The following is a 15,683-nucleotide window of genomic DNA, read 5'->3' as shown; positions in this document are numbered from 1 at the left end:
CTGTTGTGGGTTGCCTAAAGGGCTTCGCGATTACTATACAAAGAACAGAGTGGCTACCCTCACTCAGCTTATGGAAGTTGCGAACACTGGTCTTGCCTTGTTGAAAGGAGAGGACAGTGGATTTCCAAATAGCGACAAAGGAGGGCAGCAAAAGAAAAATTCAGCGAAGAAGCCCTTTGTGAAAACGGCTCCTGATGCGTCACAGGGGTCAGAAAAGGCCACCAAAGACAAGGATTCAGCCTGGACTTCTGGAGCGCAAGCAAAGAAACAGAAAAGGAAGCCTTTTGTGCGCAAGTCGCTCGAGGAAAAGAAGGTCCTAATGGCTGAGAACAATGCTTTATATGCAAGCAGCACGGTCACTTTTCTATCAATTGTCCACAAAGGAAAAGACCAGTTGACTCAGAGGATAAAGAAGACCAGAAAAGCAAGAAGCCTAATCCCACGGCACGTTTAGTGCCAGACATGGTGGGTGACAGGCCTAGCACAGATGCCAGTGAGTTATGCAGGGCATGGGGTAAAATTAGGGATCAGACGGCACTCATCTTCTTTGATCCAGGTGCCAAAGCCAACTTTATCTCACCAGAGTTAGCTATGAAGCTGGGCATCAGAGCTGAAGAGATGGGGTACACAGCAGAGGCAGGGTTGGCATGTCCTGGCCACTCAGAGTGTGTTACTCCCATCATTGGAAAGCTGCGTTTGCATATTCAGTCGTATGTCGACACAGAAGAGTTCTACATCATGCCGCTGGAAGGTTGTGACGCCTTGTTGGTGATCTCGTGGATGTTCTGAGTGCATGGAGTCTTGGATGCCTACAACAAAAAGATCACTGTACAGCATAGGGGCAAAACTCACATCTTGGATGTAAAGCTTAAAGGAGAGTCAGTCCCTATTGTATTTGCTTCTGCTATCACTTCTGTAATAAAGAATCATCTTTCTGTGTACTTGATTTTTGCACGTGATGTCTCAGATAGTGATCAGTCAAATTTATCTGTGTTAGATAAAGTAAGGTCAGCATTTTTGCAAAAGTTTAATGACTGTTTTTTTGATTCATTACCGCCGCAATTGCCGCAAGAGAGACCTGAGGACCATCAGATAGATTTGGTGCCAAGGTGTAGCCCACCAAATAGACCTCCCTACAAGGTTAGTGCAGCGCAGCAGAAAGAGATTATGGGCCAGGTTGAGGAGTTATTAGAGAAGGGGCTGATTCAGCCTAGTTCTTCACCCTTTTGCTCCCCAGTGCTCCTAGTGCAGAAGAAGGATGGCTCATGGCGCATGTGTATTGATTACCGTGCGTTGAATAAGAATACCATCAAGAATAGGTTTCCTATTCCTAGAATTGATGATATTCTCGATCGTTTAGAGGGTGCTGCAAGTTTCAGCAGGACAGACCTTAAGAGTGGGTACCATGAGATTCGTATAAGGCCAGAGGATGTGCACAAGACTGCGTTTAGAACGACATTTGGTCTTTATGAGTTTCTAGTGATGTCGTTTGGGCTAACAAATGCTCCTGCCACGTTCAACAGAATGATGGACCGGATTTTCCGCTCGCATCAACAGTTTGTTGGAACGTTCTTCGATGACATGATAGTGTATTCGAAGAATGAAGAGGAGCATAGGCATCACTTGACCATTGTGTTTGAAGAGCTGCGCAATCACAGGTTACTTGTGAATCCTAAGAAAAGTGAATTCTTCCTCGAAGAGATCCACTTTCTTGGCCACATAGTCTCAAAGGATGGTGTTAGAATGGATCCCGCAAAGGTCGAAGCTATCAAGACATGGCGAGACTTGAAGACTGTGCACGATGTAAGAAGCTTCTTGGGATTGTGTTCCTACTGTAGAAGGTTTATCAGAAATTTTACAGAGATAGCATCGCCTCTTCACACTTTGCAAAAGAAAGAGGTCACTTTCAGATGGACCCAAAAAGAGATTTCAGCTTTTAGTCTCTTAAAGGAAAAGTTGACTTCAGATCCAGTTATTGTTTTGCCAGATCTCAGGAAGTCATTTGTGGTCCTGTGTGACGCGTGTGGCAATAGCATCGGAGCAGTGCTAATGCAAGATGGACGGGTAGTAGCTTATGAAAGCCGAATTTTGCAAGGGCCAGAGAAGACTATGCAAGTCTATGAGAAAGAGCTCTTGGCCGTGATTCATGCGCTTTCTAGCTGGAAGCACTACCTCTTAGGTGCTGATTTTGTTGTCCAAACAGATCATCAGCCCTTGCGATACTTCTTAACACAGTCAAAGTTATCCGAAAAGCATATGCGATGGGCAAACATTCTTTCCATGTTCCACTTCCAGATTATGCATGTGAAGGCAACAAGAATGTTGTGGCTGATGCGTTATCAAGAAAGCCGCAAATTTCAGCTGTGTCAATTCCTTATCATCATGAGTTAGATGACATGAAGGAACAGAATACTGCTGATGAAGATTTTGCAAGGATCTTTGAACAGCTACAAGAGGGGCAACATCACGAGCACTACCTCCTCAGAGACGGTTTTATGATGATGCATGGCAGACTTTGTGTCACTAGGCCACTGCGACATAAGGTCATGGAAGAGAGTCATGTCCCACCGTATGCAGGGCATCGTGGCATTGATGCGACAGTTAAGGCGGTAGAGACATTCTTCTATTGGCCTACCTTGAGGAGAGATGTGGATGCCTTTGTGCGAGCATGCATAGTTTGCCAAAAGGTCAAGTTTGACAGGCAAAAGGCACCAGGGTTGTTACAACCACTGCCGATTCCGGATAAGCCATGGGAAAGCATTGCTATGGACTTTATCTTTGATCTTCCAAGAACGCCAACAGGGAATGATGGTATATGGACCATTATCTACAGGTTCAACAAGCAGGCCCATTTTATCCCTGTCAGGAAGAAGATAAAATCTGATCAGATGGCACGCTTGTTCATGTACAATGTGTTTAAGTACCATGGTATGCCACAATCGATTATCAGTGCTCGTGATCCTCGCATGACCAGTTTGTTCTGGAGAGGATTGTTTGAGAACATGGGCACTACCCTTAAGTTCTCGTCTTCGTTTCATCCACAAACTGATGGACAATCAGAAGAGGCTAAATCTATTGTCTTAGATCTGCTGAAATGCTATGTGTTAGATAATAAGGGCAAGTGGGAACAGTATTTGCCTATGCGTACAATAATACGGTGCATTCGTCTACTGGCAAAGCACCTTTTGAGATTGTTGAAGGCGGCAAAAAGGTTCCTCCCATTCTACATACAAAGAACAAGATCTTTGAGGCAGATCGATATGTTAAGAACATGGATGAGATGTATAAGAAGATTAAAGTTGCCTTCGAGAAGACTCAGGCAAAGCAGAAAAAGGTTGCTGATCGTCACCGTCGTGAATTGCAGTTATCACCTGGTGATTTGGTTCTGTTAAGGTTCGAAAAGGCAAGGTTAAAGAAGATGAAGGGCAAGGAACGGCTGTTTCCTAAGCTCAGCATGCGTTACTATGGGCCTTTTCAAGTGCTTGACAAGATTAGCGATGTGGCTTACAGGCTGAAATTGGCTGATGCATGGAAGATTCATAATGCGTTTCACGTGAGTCTTCTAAGACCCTTTGTGGGTGATGTGCCAGAAGATATGCCAGATGAGGATCAGCCAGAAGTTGAGAAACTTGATGAGATCCTAGTACCTGAGCAAGTTTTGGCACATAAGGACAGAAAAGTTAAAGGACAAGTTGCAAGACGCTATTTGGTGAAGTTCAAGAACTATCCGCCTATGGATGCAAAGTGGATGGAAGAGCATGAACTGTCAGAGTCACCAATGTATTGCAGCTTTACCTTGAAGCCTTTGGGTTACAGCCTACTTATGCCCCAACCCAACGTGTGCAAAGGAGGAGTAATGATAGAGCTAGCACATCAAATGTACATATGAATTCAGTGTAATAGATGGAAATGACAAAAGTATGAAGGCCTCATTAAGTCATTTGTATCTATGTGTTATGACCTTTCTTGCGGATATACATGCGATGATAAAAGAGTGTTAATAGCACAAGATCATCAGTGGCATGTATTTATGGTATGCAATCGAGGACGTTTGCGATTTCAAGTGGGGGGTATGTCACGGGGACGTGGCAACTGCTAACTATGTCACGAGGACGGGGCAACTGCTAACTTTAGTTGTTGGTTTCTTTCCAAGGGGTTTTGTTTTATTTGTGAGACCCTCTTCTTGAAGTAGCAAACGGTCGGACATTGCATGGCCAATGTGAAGGGTAGTTTCACCCGTAGATGGGTAGTGGTCGGCACTGGAATTCGTATGGTAAGAGGATATCTAGGCTCAGAGCAAGATCATATAGGTCCCCCCGTCGCACTTAGCAAGTTGGTGGATACTAGGAAGTGAACTCAATAAAGGCCTAAAGTCAAGGTGTGACTGCCAACAGAAAGTATCCGACAGTTGGGCCACATTGCACTTTTGGATGCGGTCCCAATGAGGATAGATGGTCAGATGACCACAGGGAACCCAACGGAATCATCTCCTAAAATTTAGGGAACTGCTATTTTTGGGCCACGAAATATGTTCGCGTCATTACCTTTGGTATGACTAGGGGAACATTTTACAACTCTGCCACGAAGTCAACTGGGCGACCAATTGGGAGATTTTTAAGCGGCGAACCCGAAATGAGAAAATGCTTGTAAATGCGCCAAGTGACACATTTTTGTGCACTTGCCTCACCAAGGAAGATTTGGTGCTGAATTTCAAGCTGAGAGGAGCCTCATTTTGCATCTGTCACAGGTTAAGAGCTATGGAGTGCTTCCTTTCCCCCTTATATACAGTGCAGTGCCAGGAGTGATGCCCTGCACGCTACGCACTGCTCTCTCTCTCTCTCTCCCCTACGAGCAGTATGTTATGCCCCACTAGTGGGCTTTTCATTTGACCAATGTACAGTTATGTGGGTTCATGCGCGATTGTCGAGGCAAGAGCCTCTTGCACAAGTATTGGATTAGCTAGCGGCTAATCCCCCGCAGGTACAGGTGAATTCGGAGAGGTTTCATGTTAGAAATCTCGTCCGATTCAAAGGGCAAGTAGCCCTACAGGTGCAGGAGCTCGAGGTCTTGTTACAGATGCGACCGGCACACGAAACGGAGCCCAAAACAGGGAATTACAGCCTGCTGTGTATTTTTGCAGGTTTAGGGTTTCGGCCCTAAACAGACCCTAATACCCCCAGGAGGTTTGGGGACGCGAGGGGACCGCTGTACAGGTGAATTGGCGCATTTTCGGGGCAGAAAACAGAGACTTGAACGTGCTGCACATTCTCACCAGGTTTTGCAAAGTGTCTGTATGCGTCGGGAAAGTCACCTATTGCGTGGGGATACTGACTGTGAAGCGTCCTAGTACAGCTATGTTGCCGAAATCGGCCTAGAACAGGTGTTTTTTAGCCTAGATTGTGCGGGCCAGCTTGTAGGAGATCACAGGTTTTATTCCCTCTGTTAAAGAATAAAGAAATACCGAAAGGGGCGCCAATTTTGGGGCCTATAGGTTGTCGGCGTCTTCTCGGAGCATTCTAGCTTCCGGGCCGTGTGTGTGCATAAGTGTTAATTCCCGTCGCAGGTTCCCTTTGCACGTTCTCTCTCTGTGTCTGTCTAAAGTAAAGAATATCGGGTGAAAGCCAACACCTACCGCCCCACGGGCCGGTTTCAATTGCTCCTGGTCTCGGTTGCCCGAGTTTGGGGTTGGCCGCCCATTTTTGTCCGAGCGCCCACATATATTTCCATACATCATTTTCTTGTTGGGTTGTGGGGGATTCTTCCAGGCATTGCCCTACCTCCCCTTGGGCACCTATTTATGGGGCTAGAGGGGTACCCACTTCCATATCTCTCAGCTCACAGAGATCACACACATCTGATTGTATTGGGTCTCTTGCTCTGGTAGTCAGTGGGGGGGCTGATCGCCCCCTTTCCTACACATAGCGTTTTTGGTCTACTCTCTCTCTCTCTCTCTCTCTCTCTCTCTCTCTCTCTCTCTCTCTCTCCTCTATCACGCTTCCGCATACGCGCTCTCACAACAGTGATGATGTGGCATGGCCTAAAAGACATAGTCCGAACAGAAAGGGGCCAGAACCCGAATGAAAGAGCCAACAGAAGTTTGACCAACTTATGGAACTCAACCGAGAGGCCCGATTTTTAAAAGAACCCATTTATAAGTTGTTCCAACTTATGGCACCATGGCCGAGGGGCCTAAAACCTTGAAAATAAAGCATTTGCGTAAACCAATGATGACGTGGCAGGCTCTATGAGCTGCTTTAAATCGCGCCGCGATTTGCGCTGACACATGCTGACGTCGCACACCCTACGAACATCCCATGGGGCGCTAGTTTTTGGGTCCCAAATGCTTTTAGACTACATCCTTTTCATGTACTTCTTTTGGCCAAGGGCCCTTAGAAGAATTGCCATGGCCTCTCTTCCGGTAGAATTGCTTGGGAGCACTGCGGGGAGAGTGGGACCCTTGGACATTGTATTTGTTGAAGGTTAATAATAAAGAAATACCGAGAAGGGGCACCAGTCCTTGGGGCCAGTACTTCTAGGCGGGGAGCTCCTCCGTGCCGTGCTCTCTCTCTCTCTCTCTCAACTTTATTCGGTCCTTTCAGTTTCTCTCGCGTGTGTAGCTTGTTGCACTAGATCTTTGGCTTGGGGTGTCCAAGTCTTTTACAAGAGGTGGGACATAATTCCCACACTTCATTCGTATCTCTTCGACCTAATATATACATATTTTTTATTACCAACTTGTTACATTGTGATGGCTTTGTCCACCCATGCGCTCTCAAGGTAGAGCTAAGATGGTGACTTAAACAACTGAAGCTGATAGGGTGTACAAGTAGCAAGGGTTGGATATCACAACATTGGATGCATTGGCTCATGGCAATGACATCTATTTATAACTTGAGCAAGGATGGTGGGTTAGTGTATACAACATAGGCGGTTTGGGTGGCATTGAGTGTCACAAATTGGTGACGTGGATGGCTGTAACACCCCCCCCCCCCCCCCCCCCGCTAAAGTGATGATGTGGCAGGCCTGTAGATTGCGGCGCAAATCCCGAAGGCCCACGAGGCAGGCAGCGTACAAAATTCGTGGCAGATTGGTACGACGGGATTACGGACAGTCTACGCAAAAACGTGGCTGCTTTATTTTACGCAAGAGAGAGAGAGCTTTTATTTTTTAAAGCTTTGCTTTATTTTTACCAAGCCTTGTGAGAGGAGATTTGAATGCTTTTTATGGGCAGCTTTTGGGGCTCTGTTTTTGGCATCCCTTGTAACTCTTCATAAGTGTAGTTGGCCTCTCACTTCTCAGAGCATCTGGACGCAGAGTCTAAGAGTGAGAGCCCAACCACTCAGTGTACTTGGTGCAACAGATTAATACAAAAAGAAATACCGAAAAGGGCGCCAATCTTTGGGGCCAATATCTCTAGGCACGGAACTCCGCCGGGCCGTGTCGAATCAATTGTGAACTGTGAATTGCTTTGAAGTAAATTCCTGTCGTGTCGCGGTAGAATCTTAACTTGGAGTGTCCAAGTCTGTTATAGTGGTATAAGAGCATGGCCGATTTCTCTTCTATCGGGAAATCCGATCCTTTTTACGCGGCACTTATGGATTCAGACAGAGATCAATTGACTTCCTTTGCATCTGGAGATGCGGGAAGAGATCAGGAAGAAGATTCATGCAAGGAGTACGGCTCGCCTTGGCCTACTTAGGCGGAGCTTGAAGAGATGGAGCGTCGACGATTGATCGACGATGCAACAAAGATGATGCTAAATTTTGCGAAGGACCCGAAATTTGTAAGATTTATGAGCCAGACCTCCTTCGACGAATTGCACTCACAGTGGCGGCAAACCACAAAACCACCCCTCAAACCGGCACTCAAGAAACCGGTTGATATACGGATTTCTCAGCTTTTTGATGCGCAGAACAAAGCCCAAAAGCACGACAAAAAGCAGAAGAAAGGCACTGACTTCCCGGGTTATTTGGGTCGTCAGTCTACATTTGCCTCGGCAAGAAACCAGAAGAAGCATGTGCGATTTGAAGGATTACCCAGTTCTTCTTCTTCTTCTTCGGACAATTCTTCTAGCTCCTCTGACTCGAGCAAAGAAGACAGAAAAGGGAAAAAGCAAAGCTTCGGAAAGGGTAAGAAAAAGGCAAAGAAGTCTAAATCTCGCCCAGTTGTTGACAGTTCTACAAAGGGTTGATCTTCAGATAGTTCGAACTCTGATGACAGTAGCTTTTATGCAAAGAAGAAGAATTTCTATAAAGCCAACCAGTATGACTTTCTAGAGGATAAAAGCAAGAAAGTCCGAGAGTTTCAAGAAGGTGGACAATCAATTAAATTTGACACGTTTTTTGGATATTGAGATGCTTCGAAGGCTTTGGCCTTCATTCAGTAGTTTGACATAGCTTTCTCTAGAGGACATTACTCAGAGCACTCCAAGATTCGGAGGGCTCCCTCTTCTGTTGAACAAGAAAGTGCCAATCAAAGGGCTGAAATTTAAAAGGATTTTTAGTTCTTCTTGGTTGACTCGGGAGTAAGAACACGACATACGAATTGCTTGGAACCATCTTCGGATGACCAAGAAGGATACATCGGACACATATTGTGAGAGATTCTGGAGCTCTTTTCTACCAGCTTCTTCATTTAAGAAGATCTCGTTCAAAGAAAAGATTGAGCGGTTTACCATGGGACTTCCTACAAAGATCCGAGATCACTGCTTAGCAAAAGTCAGATTCCATCCAGGAACTGATGAGTCATGCGAAATGGGGTTTTGCCATTCATTCAGGCAGTTTGACCTACCCCACGGATGAAATCATGATGCAAAAGACCGAACAGACTTCGAACAATGAAAGTAGAAAGAAGAAGAGCAACCCAGAAAAGAAAGAAAAGGATGCACGACCCAAGCTTACTCTTTGAGAGAGAGTTCTTTACATCAAAGAGGGGAAGTGCTTTGGATGCGGAGAAACTAGGCATATCTCTGCGAAGTGCCCTAAAAAGGCACCGAAAGAACAGAACGACAAGGATGAAGACAGGCCGGAGGGTTCGAAAGCAGCTGAGGAACGTGGACGAAAAGGCAAGATGAAAGCAGGATTGGTTCCAGATTGCATGGGTACTGACCCAATCACGATTGACGAGGGTACAGAACTTTGCCGAGCTTGGGGCAAAGTGAAAGACCAAGAAGCCCTGATTTTCTTTGATGGAGGAGCCAAGGCCAACTCCATTTCACCGGAATTGGCGGCGCGGCTCGATCACACCTAATCGGATGGGACCACTAGCAGAGGCAGTTCTAGCGGCACCCGACAGGGACGTAGCCATTACACCTGTCATTGGCAAACTTCAATTGCATTGTCACGGGTATTTGGGGCATGAGGACTTCTACATAATGCCCTTGGAAGGTTGTGATGTCCTCTTGGGAATTCCTTGGTACCATAAGAACAACGCCGTGGTCTACTGTCGGGCGAGAAAAGCGACTTTGACTACAGAGAAGGGCCGAACCATTGTACTTGATGTAAAACTTAAGGGCAAGTTTGTCCCTATTGTATCGGCTTCGGCCGTTTCAAAATTAATGAAATCCAATCTGTTTGTTTACTCGATCTTTTTGAAAGAGTTGCATGATGAGAATAGGACAAATATGTCTGAACTTGATAAAGAATGCCAAGATTTTCTCCACACTCATGCCGATTGCTTTTCAAAAGGCGTGCTAAGCGAGTTATCACCCGCTCGTCGTGAGGATCATACCATTGATCTGATTCGTGGATGCACACCACGGAACCGACCATCTTACCGTGTGAACCGAGCCCAGAACGAAGAAATTATGAAGCAAGTGAAAGACCTCTTGGAAAAGGGTCTTGTCCTAGTACTTCACCGTATTGCTCTCCAGTGTTGTTGGTTTTGAAGAAAGACAGATCTTGGAGAATGTGCATCGATTATAGAGCTCTCAACAAAATCACCATCAAGAACAGATTTCCGATTCCTAGGATCGATGATATTCTTGATCGACTACAGGGATCCTCGTGTTTTAGCAGGATCGATTTGAAGAGCGGATATCATCAGATCCGAATCGCGCCGGAAGATGTCTATAAGACGACTTTTGGGTTATTTGAGTTTTTGGTGATGCCTTTTGGCCTAACCAATGCTCCTGCGACATTTAACCAGATGATGGACAGGATTTTTCGAGAGTATAGACTATTTGTTGGCACTTTCTATGACGACATCATTGTTTTCTTCAAGGATGAGGCAGAACATAGAGAACATCTGCTACAGGTCTTTCAGGCACACCGATCGGTTGTTCGCTACTACACTACATACACATGATACAACATCTAAGGAAATATTCCCTAAAAATTTTCCTTGGGGGCACTACCCTCAAATCCCTACCCGGAGGGGTCACTATTCCCCCATACCCCCTCCGAATATTACATCTACTCAAGTAGGGGCCGTAACCTTCTTTTGCTCCTACTTCCTTCTGAGAGGGAAAACACCCACAAACGTACAACCACAAATTAGAAAATTCATAGCAAGAACAACATTTGTCAAGGCTAACCGATATCGACTTCAGTCAAAAGATCTTCCTACCTGACAACTATGGTCTGAGGGTTTCTCTCTAGTTATAGCAACAAGAAGGCCTCCTTTGTAGGTGGCGTCTCCACAGATAAAGAAAAAGAGTGCCCCAGCAATAGGGGGCTCTCTGCTTTTGCTGAGCCAAAATAAGGAGTTGGAGCAATCCAATAGAAAGAGAATAAAAGTGCACAGCTAGCAAAAGAGATCATGGATGCAGTAAGAGAGTTTCTAACCTTGAGAAAGAGAGATCGTACGTGAGGGGAGAGTGTACATTTTGTGGGGTTGCCCCAAGTTCTAGGGTAAAAAATGGGTCAACGTCTGCTCATGGTATTAAAACTTGGTCAAATGTAGTGATGCTCTCACACTGTTGTCAAAGCATCGAGAGGTGTAGTCTCTCATAGATGCAATGCAATACTACGGTATCCTGCAAAAAAACATCGCTTTCTGGAAAGCAACTGTTTTCCAAAAAACTTCTGAAAATCCATCTTCATTCGTGTGCTTGTCCGTGACATGCAACTCTTACTCAGTTTAGTATCTGCTTTATCCGTGAGATTTTCCCATCTTACAACCCAATCAACCATCTGGTTATGCAAAAAGGAACACCATTTCTGTCTAAACCTACGGAATCATTCTTTAGCAATGCTCTAAGTCACTCATCCTATGACACATCAGAAATGTCCATTGTGGATGGTGGGATAAATTCTAGATGCTCCGGTTACACATCCAATGTGACACATCGAGAGTAACCGTTCCAAATGGCCTAGCAGATTTGCTAAATCACAGTGCTCTAGTCATTCCTCTTGAATGACACACCAAAGAGTGTTTTCCTAGGATGGCTCAAGACGTATTACATCAATGCATCCTCCAATCCGATGACGAATCTAGAATATTCCCTCTATCTTGTGGTCCACTAATTTAATCTAGCAATTCTAAATTGCATATAGAAAAACAAATAAATTTTCATAGAGCTAAATTAAACAAAGTGGTTGATTTAGCAACGTTCACTTCTCTGAACAAATCTGCTAGTGCTCCGGTATCTCCCATAGCCAGATCTTAGGGCATGAGGATTGTTTTGTGGTTGTGCTCTTCAAGTTATGTGTGCCATGTATGCCTTGTTTGTACAATTGACCTGGTCTGTTGGTTCTCAAACTACTGTTGTCCCAAATTGATGACGTGGCATGCTCACCCGTGGACATACCAGATGACGTGGCACGAGCAGTACGGCTGATGACCGCACCTGGATTTTGTGCTGACTGCCTGCTGACGTGGCAAAACAGTACGGAATTCCGCTTTTTGTGCTGACAGTGCTGACGAGGCAGTCTGTATGGATTTTCGTAAATTGCGTTGGTGGTTTTTTTTGTCAGCTTCTGGGACCAATTGCTTTTAAGTTTATTGCTTTTGGACCAATTTCTTTTGAGTTTATAAGCTTTTGGGGCTCTGCTTTTGGCATCCCTTGTAAGAATAAAAGGAGCCAAAGGGCCTCACTCTTCAGGGCATCTCGACGTAGAATCTAAGAGCCAAGGATCTGTGGGAGTTGTACTTTGCTCAAAGTTAATATAAAAAGAAATACCGCAAGAGGTGCCAATCTTTGGGGCCAATCTCTCTTGGCACGGAACTACGTCGAGCCGTGTCGACTGTGATTTGCCTGTTTTAAGTGAATCTCTCCCGTGTTGCGACAAATTCTAGACTTGGGGTGCCCAAGTTTGTGACAGCGGTATCAGAGCATGACCGATTTCTCTTCTACCGTGAATCCGATCATGCTCCTCGTGACACACATGGATTCAAGCAAGAATCAGAGGATTTTCCCTACCACCTCGAAAATCGGAGGCGGTACGGAAAATTCAAGTGGATTTGCAGAGAACGAGTACAGGCCATCCCGGCCTACGCAGTACGTCACAGGACGGGGACCACGTGCCAATAAAAAAGAACAGACTGTTAGTACTTTAAATAACAAGTGAACGGAAGAGATAGACAACACGGGGAGTGGCAAAGTTCCACCCCACAGAGTATTGGCCCCAAACCTTGGCGCCCCTTTAAGGATTTCTTTATATTACTTGAGAACTCAGTACAATGCTGGTACTCCACCCTCTGCACCTTCGTATTGAAGCATCCCAGAGAATGAGCCCTTGGCTCATATTTAAAGGCCCTTGGCCGTAAAAAGCAGTTACATGAAAATCTTTCAAACTCAAAAGCAGCTGGCCCAAAAAGCTAATGTAAAAAGCTGTCAACGCAAATGCGAGCATCCGTACAATTGCCACGTCAGCATGTCTGTAACAATGTCAGACTTTGTAAATAATTAATTTATTCACGAGGAAATAATTATCTAATTAGTTGTGTGCACATCATAGATCTAGCAATTCTGGGGCCTCAGGTGCGTCCAAATTTGGGCCAGACCACCTTAGGGAGACTAGCAGAAAATACCCTGAAGTCCTAGTGATTGGGAAATCGGGTCTTCAATGAAGGGGTAAATAGTAGCCTCAGAAAATTATGTGCGTCAGTGCAAGCACAGGAATGAGATGGGGTCCTTAGAACAGTAATCCTAAGGCCTGAATTATTTTTACGGCCTTAGGATAAGTCAATTAAAATATTTTAAATGGTTTGTGCTGGACCAAATGGCCGGACAAGTGCGAACAAGTAATGCCAGAGCAGTGTCAGTACGGCATTTTGCTGGGGAGTAGCTAACATTTCACTAGTAGGTTGTAGCATTTGTGTGTGCAGTTGTGAGTTAATTTGCACATTTCATTAATAGTTTAGGGACTTTTAAAATGTGAGAGTTGAATGGTTTTTAAGTTTTTAAGTAAGTGTGCCAAGCGAATGCTAATTGACACTCTCACTCACTCTCACCCTCCCTCATTCTCTAGCGTCCCCTCTTCCTGCTGGCTATATAGGAGCACCCCCTCCCCTCTTCATAGGTTGGCAATGCACCTACCCCCCAAAAGTGAGCGTGTTCTACGCATCGGAGCTCTCCATTGAAGCTAGAGAATCAGCCCTTGTGGTGCATGTGGAGTCTTGGAGCTCCCATCACCTAGAACAAGGTTTCTCTTGATCATAGGCTGCCGTGGGGGAAGATTCATCGCGAAAAAGTAAAAGGGAACTCTCTTTCTTTCACGCTTAGCTGTTGCAAATTCTTTGTTTTCAACCCCTAATCACCTCCGTCAGGGTGAATTTCAGCAAAACACTCATAGAATCTAGTTCTTCTCTACCTATACTACGCATACATAAAGTTTGGTGCGAAAAAGGTCTCTATTTTGGCATTGGAACGTGCTCAAGTAACATATTCAAGTTATGTGCAGAAAATTACAGCAAGCATGTGTGCGTGCATTTTGCGTGTTTCTCCCTTGTTTTTATTGCAGGACTGATTATGCATAAAGGGACACAGTTAGCGGAAGGTAGTCTCTCATTTTCGAGAGCTTCCGTTGAGTTTTGTGGAAGATAGACTCTCGCTTCCGAGGCTTCCCAAAATCTCGCAGCAGAGGGAAAATCCTCTCAGTATTCAGAGAGTAGTTTTCTCACTCTCTCAGTCAGAAGCAAAAAAGAAAGAATAGAGGACGGGCTTTTGCCCCATTCTTGTGCTTGTAAAGATTCTCCCTTAGTAATAAAGATAATTTCTTTATGGGGGGGACCAACCCATCTTCCGGTCCCCAATGAAGTGTCAAGCTTTCTCTCTCTCTTGCAATTCTCTTAGAGTATTTGAAGTACAATTAAAAGTCGGTTTATGCTTCCGTATTTTTGTGACAATGTCAACGTAAAATGTGGGATTCCGTACAGCTGTGCCACATCAGTAGTCTTTACACAATTCTCCTTCTGCTGCTTCTGCTTCTTCTGTTGCTTCTGCTTTTTCTAGGGTTTAGGCCTCTTGGTCAGGATCTGCAAGTTGGCTCCATTCTTCAGGGCTTGACATGTCAGTAGTTTGTGACATCCCCCCTTCTTGAAAGAAAGTAATCGTCCGCGATTCAAGTATATCTGCAAAACAACTCAAGTTAGCTCAAAATTTTCAAAGGGACGATATGAGGGACAATCAGTTTTCTCATTCCAAATCGGAGCTTTTGATTTCTTGGGTCGTTGACTTCCCAAAAGAATTTCATCCAATAAGGAGTCTCATTCCAGATTGGATTTCTTGATATCCTGGGTCCTCGACTTCCTAGAAGTATCTCATCCAATAAGGAATATTCAGTTGGTGGCACATACAATGCAACACAAATGCTCACATATGCATGTTACAAGACATAGAAACATAAATCATCGATGAACACTCCCCCCGCAAATAACCGTCCACGTCTGGGCCATGAGCTGTTCAACGACTCCCTCATCACTCCTCCCACAAATAACCTAAAAAGGTCCGGGCCATTAGATATAGGGGCCTTTTACAACCAAACGCCCCGCTGACCGCAGCCTGCATCATTTGGAGGTGCCTGCGTGCATTGCAAACCCTTGCTTGGCATTTCCCATGAGCGGCTGGATGAACTCAAACTTCTTCTACAGACAGTAACTCCGTATCTCTCTGGGGAGTCCACAACAGAATCGCTCAACTTGTTGCTTGAAGGTGATTTTCTTAAAAGAAGAGGTAGGTAAAAAAGTATCCCAAAATCTCTGACAGTAGACATCCAATGTGTCTTCCTTGGTCATCCGTAGATTATTCCAAGCTGTGATTACATCTTGGTTGTATTCTTGAGTGAGCCATGAAGAAGTGAAAACCTGCTTGAATTGTAGCCACTTCGTTGGTGCTTCTCTGCGTAGCAGTAAGGTAGACCACCATGTACATGGTAGACCACTATGTACATGGTAGACCACCATGTTTGGGCATTCCCTTTGAGATAGGACGCTGCTCATGATTGCACCAAGTACCCCCCCCCCCCCGAAAAGCGATGTCAAACTGTTGGATAAAAGCGAGGGCTCTGTGGGTATCCTTAAAGCCGTAAAACGTATCAAACTTCAAGGCGTGTCCACCCTCCTTGAAATCCTTGGGCTTCTTTCCTTTGTCCTCAAGGTAATCGTATGGTTCTCTTGGTATAAATACTTCCCTTTGTTGCATACATCGGCTCATCAGAATCCGAGCTTTCCGAGGACGAGTAGTCCTCATCCAAACTGTCAAAGTGCTTCCGAGAATTTTTGTGGGATCTACTCTTCTTTGC

The sequence above is a fragment of the Adiantum capillus-veneris genome, chromosome 2 (assembly GCF_014529385.1).
Source record: "Adiantum capillus-veneris isolate H3 chromosome 2, ASM1452938v2, whole genome shotgun sequence".
Taxonomy (NCBI): Eukaryota; Viridiplantae; Streptophyta; class Polypodiopsida; order Polypodiales; family Pteridaceae; genus Adiantum; species Adiantum capillus-veneris.
Note: the sequence above shows the minus strand (reverse complement) of the source record.